The sequence below is a fragment of the Diabrotica virgifera genome, chromosome 5 (genome assembly GCF_917563875.1).
Source record: "Diabrotica virgifera virgifera chromosome 5, PGI_DIABVI_V3a".
Taxonomy (NCBI): Eukaryota; Metazoa; Arthropoda; class Insecta; order Coleoptera; family Chrysomelidae; genus Diabrotica; species Diabrotica virgifera.
In genome coordinates, this window is record NC_065447.1 from 180,670,904 (window position 1) to 180,684,006 (window position 13,103).

Genomic DNA, 13,103 nt, shown 5'->3' on the forward strand with positions numbered 1-13,103 from the left:
GCTTACCGGTGCATCCGAAAAGTAATAGAATAGAACATCATGCCTATGACCTACATAATTACAGTGTTTGAATAGATATTTTTATTATTTTTATTTAGCGCTACTTAATGTTTTACACAAATGGCGTTAAGGCAAATACTTTTTTTGTTTATTTAATTTAACCTGTCTAGTCTGGCTGCAAATGCCGTCCACTGTGTTTGGTGCATTACACAAATAGCTCCCACCGTTTAGGCTTTTGTTTTCATTTACTGCTACAATAGGAGTGGGCTTACGCTATCTTCCTGTTTTCTCGCCTTGTTTATCCTAAATTCTAGTGATCTGCTACCTCCCATTTGTACTTTCCCCAACACTCTCCTGAACGTACTTTTAATTACCTGTAATAGTTTCCTCGGTATTCCCAGCTCCTTTATAGTATTCCACAATACTTTCCGGTCTACTGAGTCGAACGCTGCTTTAAGAGTAAACAGTAGCGATCAACAGATAGCAACAAAATATAACTTAGGGAGATATGTAGTATCATAAACTTTGGCAACAGCGGTAATCTTTGACATTATCTAAGATTAATATTTTGACAATATAATAGTCGCGCTAAATGGAATTAATAGAAAACGATTTTATTATTAATAAATAGATATTTATAAAACTAAACCAAAATGGGTGAAAATTTTATGTTAAGATAGGTATTTAGAAATTTGGAAATTTATTTTGGCATGGTTTTTAATGGACTTTTTCTTGGAAAGTTTCACTTTATTTTTCGTTTGATTTACTTTTTGTATTTTGTTAAACTATTGATAATATTTTTAGAATAAAAAATCCTCCTAAACCTTTATATACTCGCATTAGAATTCTAAATATTTTTACGTAAAATATACTTACCTACCTACATATAACTAAAACTCACAATAATTAACAACAATCTATTCTTTCAAAGAGACCAACAACATATATAACAACAACAAATATATAATAAATTAACTATCAATAAACACTACTTTCCTATGAAACAACAAAAACGAATTCTTAAATCAAAACACTACTGCACTGAACAGATATCGATAAAGATGAGAGAACAGATTAGAGAAAATCCGACGCAGGTTTGTCAAAATGACAGTGATAATTTCTCTATGTTGCCTAATTAGTTATTTAGTTATATGTACGATTTCTTGTTAGAAATAAAAATTTTTAGTAGTTCCAAGATTACACAAAATCTAGGCATGGGATAAAAAAGTTTATTTGAACAAAGTTTATTTTTTTTTCTCGGTACAGGTTCATTTTTTCAATATTTTATTTAGTTATAGAGTAATTTCCACGTACTAACATATTTCTGAAATTGGGCTCTGTACCGCCATTCTTTATTATATTACGAATATGTGTGCCAAATATCTCGACAAAATATTCAAAGTTAGAGCCGCAATCTTGGAACGCGTTTGATGCTACCTGTTGATCGCTACTGTAGCCTCTTAAGTCTATAAAGGTTATAATATAAATATATGTTTTTTATATAATAATTCGTAGTATGCTTATGTTGTTAACTGTTTGCCTTTTGGCTCCGAATATTGTTTGTTCGTGTTCAGGTTTTTCTTCTACCTCTGTTCTTAATCTTCTTTTTATTATTCTCGTATAGAGCTTCAATACTGATGAGAGGCATATATCTCCCATAGTAAGTTATGGGTGTGAAACATGGGTTATAACTAGAGTCCGGATATCAAGCATAATGCTTATGGTAAATAATACAAGCAGGACCATTTTCTTTTTAAATATGAACGAAATATGCAAAAATAAGTCATTTTGACAGAGCCTTTTTTATGATTTTTTTGCTTTTTTTAAATTATTATGGGTTTTTGAATTTTTGTGCTTATTTGGTGCTTTTTTATATACTATTACCATTTTTTGCATTTGCGAACAGAAGAAATTTAATTTTGATCTATGTAGTGCAATTTTGGACTCTGATCTCCCTTTAAATAAATTGCAAAATGAAAGTTTTAAATCATTTTTGGAAAAGTACCTACTATTGAAGACATATGCCGGATGAAAATACTCTGCGAAAAAATATGTTAATTGCATTTAAAATAAAACCAGAAAAAAGTAAAAACACTAGTGAGAAACAATTACATCTGGTTTGCTGTAGACGAGGCTACATGTATTGGTGGAAGATACGTCGCTAATTACTTCATAGGCGTACTTCACGAAGAAATCTTGACGAAGGGTTATTTAGTGTGCTCAAAAGAACTAGAAGCAATAAATAACAATACAGTTCCAAGATTCGTAAATGACGATTTAGCAAATTTTTATCTTCCCGAGGCTGTGCCCACCAACAAAATAGTATTAATGCTTTTCGACGCATCAAATATCAATATGATCAAAACGGCATCAAATCTTAAAGTGTTTTATCCAAATCTAAATCACTGTACGTGTCTAACACACGGCCTGAATCACGTTTCTGAGACTATACGGCTGCAATTTCCACTTGTTAATGGGTTGATAAAAAATGAAAAAAAAATTCAATAAAGCTCCTTTAAGGGTGCAACTTTTTAGAGACAAATTCCTTAACATTCCATTACCACCGGAACCAGTATTAACTCGGTGGGGTAAATGGTTAGATGCAGCTCTATACTACGCCGAATATTTCGAAAATTTTAAAAACTTCGTATTGGAACTTGAAGAGACTGCTAGCAAATCAATAAAATAGCAACTTTTGTTCTGTGAGTGAAACAATAAAATATTTGGAGAAACAGCAAATGTTATTAGTTGAGTCGATCCAAAAAATAAACAGTTTTGAAAAAAAGATGGAAGGTATCCCTGGAAAAATTGGTCAGATAGTATTAACAAAATTCAAAGATGTATTAACAAAAAACTAAGGATTTCAAAAGATGAAGAAAATATTTTCAGTTTTGAGAACACGTTGAAGATATAAACATGGATCCGGCAGTAGTAGCAAAGTATAACTATGCACCGATAACCAATGTGGACGTTGAAAGAAACTTTCAGATATACAAAAATGTTTTGAGTGATAGGTGAGAAAACTTTCCGATGGAACATTTAAATGAGTAATTAGTTATTTCCACCTACCTCTACCGAAAGTATACTTTTCCAGACCTGATTGTAGGGAGCAAAGTTGTACTTTTCCTCCCTAGGGAGGAAAAGTAAAAGTGACGTCATGGTATTTCATTCATGAAATATAACTTATTGACGCCCTGTACAATATCTATTTTCTATTACGAAGTATCTATACATTTTAACGTTTATTTATAAAACACCCTGTATTTTGCAGAATGGTAAAAAAACAGTAAATTGTTATTTTGATTTAACAATGTTTACATTAATAATTTTACTTATATTTGACAGTTGACAATTATATTGTACATACTTGTTAGTTTTAGTTCTAATAAATTTTGTTGGTTAGTTACATAAATAAATTAAGTAAAAATGAAAAAATTACTTGTTATTTGAGGAAGGTGGAAAAACCATATGTATAACATGGGAGTAAAGTGTCTTTTCCTCCCTTGAATGATTACTGCCCTCCGCTACGCGTCGGGCAGTAAACTTCATTCTCGGGAGGAAAAGTTACACTTTCCTCCCTTGTTATACAAATAGCTATTTCATGCTTTAAACAAAAATGATATATTTTCCTTCATGTAAAACGTGTCGATAAAAATTAGGTTAAAGCATTTTTGTTTCAGTTATCTATTTTTTTTTGTTTATTCTATTTTATTATTAATTTTATAATAGGTCTTTACTAGTTCTTAAGCTAAGCCTAAAGATAATTATTATACAGTGAGCACGTAAAGGTTGGAATAAATTCATTTTATCGTGAATGGCTGATTTTGGAAAGAAATACCGAAACGGGTCGATTTTTATTTTTAAATTATGACTTTTCGACATATATATCGTACTAGTGACGTCATCCATGTGAGCGTAATGACGTAATCGCTGATTTTTTTAATGAGTATAGGGGTCGTCTGATTGCTCATTCGAAAGGATATTTAATTCTCTATTCAGTCATATAAATAATAATATAATTATTTATACAGGGTGTCCAAAAAAATGTTTTTTTGATTAAATTAATTGACACAAAAAGAAAAATGTGTGTAATTTATTTAGTTAAAAAAAATTACTGCTCTCAGAAAATAAAAAAAATTATTTAAAAATAATTATTGTTTTTCGCTTAAATTAAATAATCAAACTATCAAGGGGCAGCTGGGTGACAGCTTTAACATTGAATTTAAGCAAAAAATAATATTTATTTGTCAAAATATGAATTTCTGCCTGTTTTCTGACAGCAATAAAATGTATTTTAAATTAAATAAATTGCATACATCCTTCTTATTGTGTCAATTGATTTAAATAAAAACACATTTTTTAGACACCCTGTATAAGTAAGTATGTTAATGTTAACATTACTAAATAGAGACTTAAATAACTTTTCAAACGAGCTGTAACACGACCCCAATCTTATTTAAAAAAATCATCGATTACTTCATCAGGCTCAGGTGGATGACGTCACTAAATTGATATATATGCCAAAAAGTCATAAGTTAAAAATAAAAATCAATCTATTTCAGGATTTCTCTCTAAAATCGCCCATTAACGAAAAAATGAATTCATTCCAACCTTTATTCATTCCTCTCTATATATTTTCTTCAAAAAAATGGTTTGTCAAAATTTATATGCTTATTTTCATGCTTTTTTATATAATAAAATGCTTTTTTTCGTAAAATTGTTAAGCTTTTTAAGCGCTTTTTTTGCGTTTCTTTATGCTTTTAAATCCGAACTCTATAACAAAGAAATCTGCCAATTCATTAGAAATGTTTGAACGAAAAATATTACGTAGGATACTCAGCCCAATAAGTGTCCCAAATATACGAACAACATAGCGAACCAACACTAGCACAATACACTAAACTGCAGAGATTGGGGTGGGCAGGGCACGTGGTCGTATACGTGAGAGCACAATCCACAGAAAATTGCTAAATGCAAGAATGCAAGGTAAAATACCTGTTAGAAGAAAAAAATATAATGGGAAGATGAAGTAGATGAGGATTCCAAAAACCTCCTAAAAACGCGTTGATGGAAAAGAACAGTAGTACATCGAAATGCTTGGAGAAGCTCCCTGAAGGAAGCCAAAGCCAGGTTTGGGCTGTAGTACCACTGGATGAATGGAATAGTTCCATATGTACTTAGTCTCGTGTAAACTCACCGAATAGACTTTGACAGTTGAAGGGCTGAGTGGATGAAGGAGGTATGTAACATTTTTACAAAAATCTAGTTATTCTCGTAGATGAAGGAGGTATGTGTTAATATGTTTTGTGGAACTAACAGTAGCACTCTAAGAGCCATATTAAGAGAAATACTTATATCCAGAAGGAGGTATGTATCAACAACTACTTATATTTGTAGTGGATGAAGGAGGTATGAAACATAAATAGCACATACCTCCTTCTTCCACTAGTGTCCTGATCAAGTTCTGTAACATACCGCCTTCATGCACGTAACAGCTAGCTGTGAATGAGTTGTTCACCATTTGACAAAAACGATTGTTGTGATTAACACGTGTTTTGCGAATTTAAGTTGTGTTAAGTAATATTGCTCACATTGATAATTGAAATGACTTCAAGGGGAAAGATAATGTTACAGTTAGCTTTAAATGATAATATTTTAACTGCCAGCGAGAGTATTGACAAAAATATAATACAAACCATGAAAAATGAGAATTCTAACCTACAAATGCCAATTTCATCAACAAGTAGTGACTATTCTACAGGCAAGAATGAAGTTCGCCAAGAAGAATGTAAGTATCTTTTTTATAAAATATAAAATTCACGTAGGAATATTTTGTTATATTCAATGGTACCTATTTTTTATTGTTATAGGGAAAGTGCCATAAACTTTCACAATGTGTCCAAGTGTTAACTTGGAGGTAAACAGTTCTGCTCTGACTTCAAATGTATAGTTTAATATCTTTTGTTTTTTTAATCCAACAGATATTCGAAATTACAAGTAATACTACAGTTTTCCTTATGTAAAAACTGACATTAATTAAAATTAAAAAATCTAACAAAATATTTCCAACTGTTATTATTATGAATATGGAAATTAACAAATTTGGCAAAAGTTTTATGTCATGACTTGGTCAACTGTTTTGTTATGATTATTATGTAATTTGTCATAGCAAGACACGACTTATAATGTGCTAAGGGTAGATTAAGGGCCGGAAGATCCGGAAGATTACATCAACTCATCATCAGACAACGAGATTGATAATGAGATGGTAGATGCACAGAGTAATAATGAACCGATGGAAGAAGAGAATGATATACTAATGGAGGATAATAACATACTAGTAAGTCAGGCAAAATCTAATGAAAATATTGTTGGACAAAATGAAAAAGAGCATATATTGCCTACAGTCCATCGCAAAAAGAAACATTTCCAACCAAAAATAAAAGTAAGTAGAAACAGGCAAAGAAATGTTGATGAATGGAAGAAACGAAATGCTACACTCTGCAGGCAAAGAGGAGAGGCCTACACAAATTATAAAGGTGAGTTGAAACCTGCTAAGAATATTGTCAAAGGTACTAATTTATGCCCCGAAAAGTGTCGCCGACAGTGTTCCCAGGTATTTACAATTGAAGACAGGGAAAAAATTTTGTCATCGTGGTACAAACTGGATATAAATGCTAAAAACTCTTTTCTGTATAATAGTATCAAAATAATCCCCACACACCGACAAAGAACTGGAGCTTTAAAACACAAGACCGCCTCATTCCAATATAACGTAACATACGGGGCAAAACAAACTATTACATGTAAACGAGCTTTTGTTTCGTTATACAACATTAGCATGAAGAAGGTTGACTTAATCCAAAAAGCAAATTAAGATGGGTTTAGCTGCTCCTCTACCAGACAAAAGAAGAAAACACTCAAATAGACCCAATAAAATTCAAGATGATGTTGTAGCTTATATAATCCAGCATATTTCAAGTTTCGCTTCAGAATTATCTCATTATTCAAGAAACTGCAATATCCATAAGAAATATCTGTCTCCGCTTTTATCGCTTCCTATTATGCATAAACTTTATATTGATACATGTAATGCAGACAAAGTCCAAAATCGATTTAAAGTTAAAGAATGCACGTACCGCAATATTTTTAACAATGAATTCAACTTATCGTTTGGACACCCGAAAAGTGACACTTGCAGCACTTGCGATTCTGGTGCTGCAAATGAGGAACATATTGAAAATTATAAAGCAGAGTTTGAGGCTCAGAATATCGACAGGGAACTAGCCAAAAATTCAGATGGTGTTGCATATATGACATTCGACCTCCAACAAACGATGCCGTTGCCTAGACTCAGTACTTCTAAAGCATTTTACCTCCGCCAAATGTGGTTCTATAATTTAGGCATACATATTATAACTAAAGAAGTTGATAAAACCATTTTTTGTACATGGACTGAAGACCAAGCATGCAGGGGTAGTAGTGAGATCGCTAGTTGTCTTTTAAGAACCATTGAAGTTGAGCTGGCACTTAAACAAAAAAATCATTTAATTATTTGGACAGATTCGTGTGCAGGGCAGAACAAAAATTTCCTAATTGTGTGTGTTTATGAGTATCTTATACAAAAAGGAATATTCCAAATAATCGACCATACGTTTCCTGAAGTAGGTCATTCCTACTTGGATTCAGACCGGGATTTTGGCCGAATTGAAAAAAGATTAAGGAAACATCAAACTATTTGTACTCCACAACAATACCGTGAAATTATTGCATCTGCCAATAAAAAGAATAATATGATTATTGATATGCAACATCATTTCAAAGACACCGAGAACCTTCTAAATAAAATGCAACTGATGAATAGAAAAAAAAGATGTTCTAAATGAAAAAGTATATTTCCGTGATGGCATTAAATGGATCCGTGTAGATACCTATGGGTCCTACCTCTTCAAGGAGAGTTTCGATTATGGTACTCCTTTTAAAAAAGTCAATATTTTTAAAAATTTGAAAAAGCCCTCCACACTTTCCGAAGATTTTGACATTCCAAGACTTTTCAGGAAAACCGGTGCACTATCAAAAGAGAAAATTGATAACTTAACACAACAACTTCCCTTCGTTCCAGAACAACACAGGTGGTTCTATGAGCTTATTTTGCGTGAAAATAATGAATAAACTTAAGGGGTGACAATTTTCGATATCCTTGGTGTTATTAAAATATGTATACGTATTAAAAATAAATATTATTTTGAATATCTACACAACAGTATTTTCAATTGTATGCATATAACCTGTTTTATCCTTTAGACAAAGATGAAATATACAAAATATTTGTGGAAGAACGAGGTATGTACACAACATCTTTTTTTTTGTCTGGTTAGCAGATATTTAAACATTTTCTCAACTTCCATATTAATTTCACCACTCATGAGAACAGTATGATTATTTAAGCATTTGAAAACCAATAACTACAAAAAAGTTCTACAATGAAAACTTTGGGGTCAAATATCTCAAAACTTACTTTTTATTACATACCTCCTTCATCCACTCAGCCCTTCAGTTCTTCTTCTTGCAGTACCGTCTCCCATCGGAGGTTGGCTACCACCACAGCAATTTTAACTTTGTTGGCTTCAACTCTGAATAATTGTATTGAACTGCACCCGTACCATTCCCTTAAATTTCGCAACCAGGAGATACGCCCCACATTTCTTTTTCCCGAGATTTTTCCTTGAATTATTAGCCTTAACAGGAAGTACTTTCCGCCTCTCATTATGTGGCCTAGATATTCCAGTTTTCTCGTTTGTATTGTTTTTACGACTTCACATTCCTTCCCTATCTTCAGCAAAACATCTTGATTTGTCAGTAATAATTCATTATTGTTTATTGTTATAAGACATTATTTTAAATTATTTACTACGGATACAAAAAAATAATGTCTGGCCAGCAACTTTATCCCTAACTAAAATATAAATCATTTACATTTCTAGCAATTTAACGAATACAAAAAATTCATTGTCCTATCTGAATACAATTGTTTTTGCTGACAATGCATCCCACTCCCAGAGAGGAGTGAGATTCGTTAGTGTTAACAGTACAGCGTTAAGTGCATTTAAAAACAACATGAAAAAAGATACAGACTATGGAAGAAAGTAGGAGGTAAAGCAAAATTGACGCTAACGAAAAGCATCATCATCAGACAGTGGAAATGGACCATTCTCGTTAATAGGGTTTTGTAAATGCAATCAGATCTCATAGTTATTTTTATTGTCATTTTATCTTGCGGTTTTATCTATCAGGTTAGATTTGTTTTCTTTTTAAAGTAGCTACCTGGAGTGGTTACGGTAATAAGGCACAAGTTAATTACCTGTATAGTAAGTATTATTATTGCTTTGCATGAAAGTATAATTATTCAACCCTTAACAAGTTGACTGAGTTACCGGTCCCCTGGGACCTGGGTTCGTTATTATTAAAGTGCGCATGACTTTAATAGCATTTATAAAAATAGTTTATTTTTTAAAACTTTCTTGTTTTTTTGTTTAATAACTACGAACATGTTATTTATTTTATATATTTTTTTTTTTTTTTTTTTTTTTTTTATTTAGAAATAACCGCATTAACCACGAAGGTCATCAGCGGGGTAACGAGAATACAATTAATGAGTTTACAAAAGTATGAAATTGTGTACAATTAAATCTTACTTACTAGGTTACATTTATTAAGGAATTGGAAAAGAGGTTTACAGTCGGTTTGCAGGTTAAGAATGTCTTTCATATTATTTGAATAACCAGATATAGATTGTTTGTAAGCGGCGAATTCATCACATTCTGTTAGCACATGTTTTACTGATACTGGTATATTACATCTTCTGCATTTTGGTGCTTCGGTATGTGTAATGAGATGCTCATGAGTAAGTTTACAGTGTCCTAACCGAAGACGAGATAAGATGACTTGGTTCGATCTGTTGGTTGTATGTGGATTCCATGGACCAGTATCTTCTTTAACGTCTCTTAACTTGCTCGTGGATGTTTTCCATTTTTCACTCCATAAATTGAGAGTCATTGATTTTAGTAATTGTTTTGTATCTGCGGCTGGAATTGATTGTTCTGCCAATGTTGGTAATTGCGCAGCTGTGTAAGCCCAACGATCAGCGTTTTCATTTCCCTCGATTCCAGAATGAGAGGGAACCCATAGAAAAACTATTTTTGAGTCTGTTTGATGCAGACTGTGTAATATTTCTTTGATTAATATGACTATTGGATTTTTCGTAAAGGTTTGTTGTATGAGTCTCAATGAATTGAGTGAGTCAGATATTATTAAGGAGTGTTTGGTTTGTGCATTGGAAATGTGCTTCAACGCTTGTAATATGGCATAAAGTTCACCATTTAAGATGCTGTAGGAGCTGGGAAGCTTAAATAAATATTTGGTTTCATTGTTTATGTATACTGCTGCTCCTACACCTTGGGAAGATTTGGACGAATCAGTGAATAAGTGGGTATAATTTTTATATTTTGCGACTATTTGTTTATAATTTTGATATATAAGACGTGGATTGGTATCGTATTTATTATATTTCGTCAATTGGGTGTTTACATGTGGGGTTCTGATAATCCATGGAGGAATGCTGTGTTCATTCATTAACCACGTTCTGGGGAAATTTTGGAGATTTAACGTTGATATATACCGGTGAATTCTGATATAAAAGGGTGGTGGAGAGGTGCTATGTTGAAAAGTTGATTTGAAACGATTACAGAACGTGTTTTTGCGAGCAGGAATTGATGGTATTGATGCTATTCTGGAGGCATAGGATAAACTAAGAATTTGTCGTCTGAAAGATAGAGCTGGTTCGCCCAGTTCGCAGTATAGGCTTTCTACAGGCGTTGTCCTGTAAGCCCCTAGAATTATTCTTATTGCGGTGTTGTGTATAGTATCTAAGCATTTTAATATTGAAGGACGAGCAGTTGTGTATGCAATACATCCATAATCAATTTTCGATCGAATAAGGCTTCTGTATATTTTTAGCAGCATTAGACCATCAGATCCCCAAGACTTGTTTGCTAAGCATCTTAATAAATTTAAGCCCTTTTGACAAGAAAGAGTTAGTGTTTTAATATGATTTTTCCACGACAGACGTTCGTCGAATATCATGCCCAGAAAATTTATGTGTGGAGTATAGCTTAGTTTCTGGTTGTATAGGAATATTGATGGTCGATGCTGCTCTGGTATGTTTCTTTTTGAGAATAATATGCAATTTGTTTTGTTTGGGGAGAAATTGTACCCAGACATTATAGACCAACGTTCGAAGGATGTTATGCATTGCTGAAGGCTTTGAGCCATGGTGCTAAGACATCTTCCCTTGATAAACACGATCATGTCATCTGCGTAAAGTCTGGCTACAACTGGTTTCTTTAAATCTTTTAAGACATCATTCATAGCAATTAAAAATAAAGTTGGGCTGAGAATTGATCCTTGTGGTGTGCCGTTTAATTGTTTCTTGGTTGATGATATTGTTCCAGAAATTCGGACTTGGAATTCTCTTTGAGATAAAAAATTGCGTATGAAATTTATTATATTGCCTTTCAATCCCCAGTGATGTAGTTTATTTAGGATGATTTTATGGCATGTACAATCAAAGGCTTTATTAATGTCAAAATAAATTGCTAGACATTTATCTTTAGTAGCAAATGCTTCGTGAATATGACTTTCTAGGTCAATAATGTTATCAAGTGTGCTTCTAGATGGTCGAAATCCGGATTGTTCGGGAATTAATAATTTGTGAGTTTCCAAAAACCATATTAGTCTCTTGTTGATTATTTTTTCTAGCAATTTACTCATGGAGCAGGTTAGGGAGATTGGCCTGTAAGATTCAGGCAAGAGTGAAGATTTGTTAGATTTAAGTATGGGGATGATTGTTGCTTTCTTCCAGATTAAGGGGAAGTCACTATTATTCCACATGTGATTAAAGATATTAAGCAGGATTTGTTTCGCCGTTTCTGGGAGATTTTTTAGAAAAACTGGAGGAATGTCATCGGGACCAGAAGAACTGTCTTTTAGTGATGAGAGAGATTCCTCCATTTCTTCTTTTGTCAGTGGCTTGTTTAGAGAATTAAGGTTTGCCAGCTCTTTGAATTCCGTAGGGAGGGCAATGTTATCATTAGTTATATTTCTGTTTATGGAAAGCTTATGATAATAGTCTGCGAATGCTTCACCTATTTCTTTTGTTTGGTTTATTCGTTTGCCGTCATAATCTAATGCTTTAATGACATGGTAAGTTTTGTTTCCATAAATACCTTGTATCTTCCTCCATGCCGATGATATTGTAGTGTTTCTGTTTATGCTTCCTACGAACTTCTTCCATGACTCTTTTTTACTTTTGTTGGTAATATATCTTGCTTTTGCCCTATGTTTTTTGTATTCAATTATACTTGTTGCGGTTTTCTCCCTCCTGCATCTATTTAGAGCAGATTTGCTGTTTTGTATTGCTGCGGCACATTCGTCATTCCACCAAGGCACAGGTTTAAATTTCTTGATATGTTTTGTTTTTCCTATTGAAAATTCAGCGGCTTTTATGATTATTTCGTTAAGTTGAGTTACTGCTGTATTTGCGTCCTTCCACTCATTAATTTTGTATATGTTATTCTCAATGGTTTTTGAGAAAGAGCTCCAGTCGGCTTTCTTTATTTTCCATTTCTGATGGATACTATCTCCGTTTGATATTTTGTCTTTTATAATTGAATTCGTTAATTTTATAGGAAAGTGGTCACTGCCTAGTAAGTCATCCATAACTCTCCATTCAAGGTAAGGACTAATAGTTGGGCTACATAATGAAAGATCGATGCAAGAAGAATTGCCAGTAGCTATATTGAATCTAGTATTGCTGCCATCATTCAGTAAACTTATGTTCATGGTGTTGAATATGTTTGATAGAATTCGTCCCCTTCTGTCTGTTTTTTGAGAACCCCAGGAGTAATTGTGGGCATTAAAATCTCCTAGAAGAATGAAAGGAGTTGGAAGTTGATTAACTAGAGACTCCAGTTCATCCTCAATTAAATAATGGTCAGGAGGAATGTATATGTTGCAGATGGTGTAATTTAGTTGTGCTTTAATTT